This window comes from Vigna umbellata, chromosome 11, assembly GCF_029865625.1.
Source record: "Vigna umbellata cultivar VRB3 chromosome 11, Vumbellata_1.0, whole genome shotgun sequence".
Taxonomy (NCBI): domain Eukaryota; kingdom Viridiplantae; phylum Streptophyta; class Magnoliopsida; order Fabales; family Fabaceae; genus Vigna; species Vigna umbellata.
In genome coordinates, this window is record NC_142175.1 from 10,031,519 (window position 1) to 10,040,531 (window position 9,013).

Sequence of the window (9,013 nt, forward strand, 5' to 3'; positions counted from 1 at the left end):
TGTCTAAAGAAGATGATGCATGGTTATGGCACAAGAGACTAACTCATATTAATATGGGTTAATTGAACAAGCTAGTGTCTAAAGATCTTTTCATTGGTCTTCCTAATATACGCTATGCTTCTGAAAGATTGTGTGATGCAGGTCAAAAAGGAAAACAAACAAGACAATCCTTTAAAAATAAAAGAGAAATGTCAACCACCAGACCTCTGCAACTATTACACATGAACTTATTTGGTCCCTCAAGGGTTAGGAGTCTTGGAGGTAACTTGTATGGCTTAGTTATTGTTGATGACTATTCTCGGTTTACTTGGAATTTCTTCATTCCTGCCAAGACTAGAACTTTCAGGGTGTTCAAGAAATTTGTTGCAACTATTCAAAATGAAAAAGAGCTCAAAATAAAGTGCATAAGAAGTGACCATGGGAAAGAGTTCCAGAATGAAACATTTGATGAATATTGTGCAAAGATGGGAATCACTCACAACTTTTCTACTCCAAGGACACCTTAGCAGAATGGAGTAGTAGAAAGGAAGAATAGAGCACTAGAAGAACTTGCAAGAACCATGCTAAACGAGAGGGACTTGCTGAAGTACTTCTGGGCAGATGTAGTGAGCACAACTTGTTATGTACTTAACAGAACAGTGATAAGATCAATGCTGAAATTGACTCCCTATGAATTGTTCAAGGGAAGAAAGCCTAACATCACACATCTACGGATCTTTGGATGAAAATGTTTTCTTCTAAACAATGGTAAGGAAAACCTTGGTAAGTTTGATTCCAAAGCCGACGACGCTGTCTTTACTGGCTATTCTCTTACAAGTAAAGCTTATCGTATTTATAACAAAAGAACAATGTGTGTTGAAGAATCTGTTCATGTAGCCTTTGATGAGTATATTGATGTTACCACTAATCCTGTTCATTCTAGAAAGTTAGTAGATGCAGATGATTCTACTGGAGAGGAAAAAGAAAATGAAGAAATTCCAAGAGAAGACAATTTATAGAATGTAATCGATCCCCCCAGAGCTAAATCGATTAAGGAGTGGAAAACACCAAGAAATGTCTCGACAAGCAACATCATTAGTGATATCACAAGAGGAGTTTCCATTAGGCGTCAACTTAATCAATTATGCATGAATGTAGCGTATGTTTCTAAGATTGAACCCAAAGGTATTGAAGCTGCACTTGCTGATGAAAATTAGATGATGGCCATGCAAGATGAGCTAAATTAGTTTAAGAGGAACAACGTATGGGAGCTAGTTCCAAGAAGTGAAAACCTTCAGGTTATAGGCACTAAGTGGATCTTCAGAAACAAGATGGATGATTCAGGAGAAATCATTAAGAACAAGGCAAGGTTGGTTGCTAAAGGTTACATCCAAGAAGAGGGAATCAACTACGATGAGACATATGCACCACTGGTCAAACTGGAAGCAATAAGAATTTTGCTTGTTGTTGCCTCTGTAATGAAGTTTAAGCTGTATCAAATGGATGTCAAAAGTGCATTCTTAAACGGCTATATTAAGGAAGAAGTCTATGTGGAACAACCACTAGGATTCCAAGACTATGAGCATCCAGACTATTGTCTTCAAACTCAAAAAGGCTCTGTATGGGTTGAAACAGGCACCAAGGTCTTGGTACGAGCGTCTAAGTGAGTTTTTGATAAACAAGGGATTCACTAGGGGTAAAGTTGTAACAACTCTTTTCATTAAGAATTCCAAAAAGGATAGATTATATGTGCAAATTTATGTTGATGATATCATTTTTGGATCAACTAATCCTACTTTATGCAAAGAATTTTCTAAGACTATGCAGGATGAGTTCGAGATGTCCATGAAGGGAGAACTCACATATTTCCTAGGACTTCAAGTTAAGAAAACTGAGAATGGCATCTTTATCCATCAATCCAAGTACTGCACTGACCTGTTAAAGAAATACAAAATGTTGGACTGTAAAGAGGCTGCCACACCTATGGCAACAAACTTCTATCTTGATCTTGATGAAGCTGGAAAAGAAGTTGATCAGAAAATGTATAGAGATATGATCAGATCTCTTTTGTACTTAACTGTCAATAGACCAGACATTATGCACAATGTTTGTCTTTATGCTAGGTTTCAGTCTCTACCAAAAGAATCACATCTAACATCTGTAAAAAGAATTTTGAAATACTTAAAGGGGACCAAAAATCTTGGACTGTGGTATCCCAGTGGTTCAAACATATGTCTTGAGGGATACGATGATTCTGATTTTGGTGGCTACAGGCTAGACAGAAAGAGAACTAGTGGTACATGTCATCTATATAGGAATTCACTAGTATCTTGGCATTCAAGAAACAAGCTTATGTGGCATTATCTACCATAGAAGCCGAGTACATAGCAGCTGGAAGTTGTTGTGCTGTGTCTCTTTGGATTAAGAGTCAACTAGAGGATTATGTCATATCATTAGATCATATTCCCTTAAAATGTGATAACACCAGTGCAATAAATTTAACTAAGAATCCTATTCTTCACTCTAAAACTAAACATATTGAAATAAGGCATCACTTCATATGAGATCACATCCTCAAGGGTGAAATTAAGGTCGAATATGTAGATAACTTACATCAATGGGCTGATATTTTCATAAAACCATTGAAGAAGGAAAGATTTTATAGAATCCAAAATGAACTGGGAATTCTAGATGATAGTAGTATAAAATAAGTGATGAAATCAATTACACTATGAGTGTATGCAATGTGTTACATTTTACTGTTACATTCATATCTTTGCATACTCATACATTACATGTGATAATTCCTGTAATACATTGATTCTAAAATGTTTGATCTAGAAAGACCATGAAAGGTTTTGCAGGAACGTTGCTTGCTGACTGTGTGAATCTGAGAAATCAACAAAGTGTTACAACAAGAAGTTGATTATGACTCTGATCAAATCGATTGAGTTTCGACATTGGTTTGAAGTTTCCAAACTTGGAATATTTCCAAACTCTGATCAAATATGCCTCTGTTCTTCTTCATCTTCAACCACTCCTCTTCATCTTCTTCATGTTCAAGCACTTTGGAATTGGTTATTTTTGAATTAGAATCAAATATGTTATTTACACATGATATTTGGACGTGGTATTATAAGATAAGTTAAGAACAAATATAACTTTCTAAACACAATCCCTCCAAATCTTAGCACATTAGTGGATGATGAAAAAATTATTCCTTCCGCAAATCACCTCAAATCAGTTGCGCATATCTTTTAAAACAAACACATAAATCAGTTCAAATCTTCGCTCGCAAAACTGACTAAATAGTTAAATCCCTTCATGTGAACACAGCCTAAAAGACCAACTTAAAGGTGTTGAAAAGATCAGTTTTATTTCTATTTGAGCAGAAAATATAAGCTTTATTAGTTGTTGAAAAGACCAATTTTACCCTTATTTGAGCCGAAAAGATTAACTTTATTGATTGTGTTAAAATAGAATGGCTCGATTTCTCACACAAAGAGAGGAGGGGGGAAGGAGGGTGAATTGGTGAAGTGTAAAAACAAAAGCTTTTAAAATCTTTTTCACAAAATGTGATGCCTTTACACTTTTCTTGAATCGCAAGGTAAATGATTAGGAATGCAGCGAAAACTTAATCGAATATGCAAAGAACTTAATCGAATGAATAAAAGAGAGTGGGGATCAAAAAATTCAAATGTTGTGTTTTTATACTGGTTCAGCCAAGCCTACATCCAGTGTCCTTCCAACCGTAAGAAGTAAATGCACTATAAAGATAAAGGTTTTTATAGAGACCTCACGTCAAAAATTTAAAACACCTTTTAAATCCTCTAACCTAATATAGGCAGTAAACAACAAGACGAGCAACAAGAACACGCTCTTCTATTGTCTAACCCTTTGAGGCACCCTCAAAGTCAAGAACACCACCGTTCTTCTTCTTGTAATCACAACAGGGAAACCAAGCCAATCTTCAAAAGATTGCAAATCCTGATCACATAGTAAACACCCAAATGTGCATATTGATCAGACGTTTGAAACACAGCAAGTCCTGCTCCTCAACAAATCTCAGAATCCTTGATCACCACAGTCAATCTTGATTCTTGGAGTTTTTCCCTTCTTTGTAAGATCACACAGCTTTCTGTAAAAATATGAAAGTGTTAGAATCACAAAAGTTCTTACAGAATTCAAATCAGTGTTAATTTATTCTTAAACACATATCCGACGCATTTTAATCGACTTTGCTACTAATGTAATCGAATACACCATTCAATTATAACAGTTTAGCAGCAATCACAACAATTAATTGAATGTACAATTAATGAAATCGACTATCATTTAATGATTGGTCAACACAATTAAAAATATGATCGTTATGTTAGTTGTGACAAACATTTAACAGTTTTTCAAAACATCAACCAACTTAGTCGAATACAAATCACATGCAATCGATTAAACAACAGTGCTTAGCATAATTTTGAAAAATGTTCTTCTTGAAAAAGCTCACAACACACTTGAAAAGATTCAGTGCAAACATACGAGTTTTAATCGATTCACCCCATAATGTAATCGACTTAAAACTGTTGTTTTGCGTCACATTTAAAGTTCAACTAAAGTGCATGTGGTTTTCCTTTTCCAAAAACATATGTCATGCATACACATATAAAATCACATATTTAACATAGTGATATGCAATGAACAACACAATTATGTTCTCATATATGCTCATACAAATTTAATACAGTAAAGAACAACATACAACATGTAAACACAGAACATGTAACACAGAATATACATGTGTTATTAATTATGTGTTGTCATCATCAAAAACACAGATATTTCTGAGATTGGGTTAAGCAAAACTTGTGCTCCCCTATTAACAATCTCAACAATCTCCCCCTTTTTTGATGATGTACAACCATGATTAGTAAACAACCATGTTGCACAAATCATACAGATTATCTTCAATTACAAAAATCATCACAATTCTCCCCCTTTAGGCATTAGCAAAAAAAGGTAAGCATACCGTAATTGATACATAGATAATCAAAAATCTTAAGATGCATCACATATAATAATCAAAACAGATTATGATGCTCCCCCTGTCATTAATATCCACATGATTTTAAGATTTTCTCCCCTTAAATGAAAACATGTGAGATATATCAATAATATGCAATGCTCCCCCTGTAATTATGCATGTTTTAATCTCAAGTCACATATGCACAATGCAGTACAATCAGAGTATATATCAGAGCATATATCAAAGCATGTAATAGCATATTCCAGCATTGTATCGGAGCACATGTTTAGCAGTATAAATAGAGCATAGTAGATACAATTTCAATCATCAAACATAGTTTAATCTCTTATCATCTCAGGACATAGATACATCGGATAAGCATATAGATATAAGCAGAATAAACATTCAATCAGAATATAAAACAAGGTTGACACTCAATCAGAATATAAGCATACAAATATTTCAAGTTTGGAAACTTCAAACCAATGTCGAAACTCAATCGATTTGATCAGAGTCATAATCAACTTCTTGCTGTAACACTTTGTTGATTTCTCAGATTCACACGGTCAGCAAGCAATGTTCCTGCAAAACCTTTCTTGGTCTTTCTAGATCAAGCATTTTAGAATCAATGTATTACAGGAATTATCACATGTAATGTATGAGTATGCAAAGATATGATTTGAGGTGATTTGCGGAAGGAATAATTTTTTCATCATCCACTAACACTAGTGCACTAAAAGGAAATGACACCGGTTATTTTCGTCTATACGCAGCGGTTCATGAACCGAGGTATATACAGGCGAGGTAAAAAGAGGTAGCCTTTTTGCCTCGGTTCAGAACCGAGGTAGTATGTGGGGCTCTTTTACCTCGATTGGATTCGAACCGAGGCGGTAGATGCTTTTTTTTATAAAAAAAATGGGGACTTTTGGCTATTCAGAAAAAGGCCGATTGACGGTGAAGTCGCCCTAGTAGGTGTCGGGGATGACGATGGGGAGGGAAATCTGCTACGGTAGGAGGCATGGAGGTGGAGTGCATGTTAGTAGACACCGATGCGGGAGTTAGGGTTGCGGGCGGATAGGGTGACCTGCGTGGTGAGAGAGAGTGTTGAGGATGGGGAAAGAGAGGTTGAAGGTGAAGAGGGTGACGTCTTGGAGGGTGAAGCGGAGCTTGATAGCGCGGAGGATGACCCATATGAAGGCAACGACGCCGATGAGGATGAAGCGGAGGAGACGATGACCAATGGTGGAGGCAACAACGATGACCAGTGGTGGAGGCAACGGTGGCGAAGCGACAAACCATTCGGGCAAGATTGGAAGCAAGAGTTTGCGTTCTCTGGCGGAAGAAGAAGAAGAAGAAAGACCGAAAATGTGCTTACTATGTTTACGCTTCTGAAATTTAACTATCAAAGAGGTTATTACCTCGGTTATACAAATAACCGATGCATAAACCTTCCAGAAAAAATTCAAAATAAAATTAAAAATGAAAATTTTGAAAATATCTACTAACTATAGGCCTCGGTTCGCGCCTAAACCGAGGCATAAAGGGCCTATGACATCGGTTAAAATGGAACCGAGGTAATAAAGGTTGACAAGATGGATTTGAAACGTTCAGAATCAGTTTCTGGCAGGACATATTGCCTCGGTTGGTCAGAGAACCGAGGCAGTGGACCTATTTCGAAAAAGCTGTCTGAGTTTTTTTGCCTCGGCTGGTCAGAGAACCAAGGCAGTAGACCTTTTTCAAAAAAGTTGTCAGGTGAAAAGTCTGATTCAGCAGGGTTTTTGGCCTCGGTTGGTCAGAGAACCGAGGCAGTATACTCCTTAAGCATCAGTTCAAATTGAGTCGAGGCATATAGTGTCGCCAGAATTACAAAATTGCCACCGCTTTTTTATACGCTTCGGTTTTTTTAAAACCGATGCGTAACGCGCGAGTTAAAAAGTCGTTTATTTACTAGTGTAATGTGCTAAGATTTGGAGGGATTGTGTTTAGAAAGTTATATTTGTCCTTAACTTAACTTATAATACCACGTCCAAATATCACGTGTAAATAACATATTTGATTCTAATTCAAAAATAATCAATTCCAAAGTGCTTGAACATGAAGAAATGAAGATGAGTGGTTGAAGATGAAGAAGAACAGAGGCATATTTGATTACATAACATCTATATTCGGTTCCAACAACAGAGGCATATTTGATTACACAGCATCTATATTCGGTTCCAACGATACAAACAAATACAAAGGTACCTGTATTCGGTTATCTGTGTTTGTATTCAGTTCTCTAGAGTAAAAACATGATGTATTCAATTCTATTTTTTCTGTATTCCATTCACTTAGAGTTTGGCTTCACGTTACATGTTGTATTTCGTTCTAGAGTGGTATGTATTTGGTTCTCGTAGAGCACATTTGGGTTGCAAACTTGGTGGAGGCGCCATCATCTGTGACGAAGTTGGAGGATGCAGTTTCGGTTGCATTATTTGTAAGCATTATTACCTTGTGTTTTAAAACTATCCTCAATTCAATTTTTTGAATAATTTTTTACTGACCTTTCTAGGTTTGAGAGAGCGTGGGATTCTCACCGGAGCACTTTACCGGTGACTGGTACTCCATGCCGAAACTCCACCTGCGTGATCACCGATTCAAGGTCCCTCTCGATCACTCTCGAGGACCCCATTCTTCTCCATTGAAGGGATCAGGCTATGGATAACTAATGAATTCATACATTCTACACTTCATGATGATGGGAATAAATTATTGATAATTTATTGGGAATGCTAAATGGAAAGAAACCTCTATTTTGATCATCGTTACCATTACAAGCATGTTTGAAAACCTCTTAAGAAATAAAAATGGAGACAAGGATGTGAAAGTTATAATTATTAGCTTCTTCATAAATTTGAAAAACCGCATATAATATAGAATCAATGATTCTATACATCTTTTCTTTGCCTCTTACTTTGTTGTATGCTTTTAGCTCCTTGTTCTTTGAACTTTTAACTTATATTTTGTTTTAAGATGGTAAATTATATTAAAAAATTATTATATTTTAAAAATAATTATTTCAATTTATAAAATACTCATTTTTTACATTTTAAAAATTATATTTTATTTTTTTCTCCTTTTAAATATTTTTATATTTATATATAACATTAACAATTATCAATTTATATTACTTTTATAATTAGAGACATTTTAGAAATCTTTAATTTCTATCAATTAAATAATTTTTTTTATCTCTTACATAAATCAAATCCTACACCAATTCTTACAAGTTTTTCTTCCAAATTCACTCTCACTTACCTCCAAATCTACTTAAATAAACAACAAAAAATTTACCTTCAAATCTCCTCAAATCTATCCACCCAAATCATGTCCTCCAAGGGAACAAAGCCTTAATTAGCCAATAAAATGATGTTTTCAGTTCGGATGGGGTTAGACAGATCTTTTCAGCACTCTAAGATGGTCTTTTTAGCTCGGATACATCCAGACCGGTTAAGTGATGAACAAGTAACATAACACATTATTCAGAGACTGAGGGCTCGAAATCGGGTTCATACTCAGATTCAGGTATGCCATACATCATTGTCTAATACTGACAATGGGAATCTTATTATTAAGGGCTCATCATTTATCTACTCCTCGGATAAAAGCTGAGGCTTAGTCATATAAAAAATTTAACCTTGTTATTACGAGAATGTTTATTTGATGTATGCATCGAGGGCTCATCATTTATATACTCCTCGAATAAAAGTTGAGGTTAGTCATACAAAAATAATTTAACCTTGTTATTCTGAGATTTTGAGACATCGCCATCACACCCTCTAAACATAAAGGCTCTAATTGTTCCAGCATAAGGCAGTCTTTTTGCTCGGTTGGGTCAAGATCTTCCAATTGCTAAGGACTCAGGAGACAAGGGTGTTGTGTCCAATATAAGGGAAACCCATATAAGAGGCCATGATTATGCTCAGAGCTAGAATCTTTAGAAACACACCCTTAAACCCTTTTTAAGAAGATTGA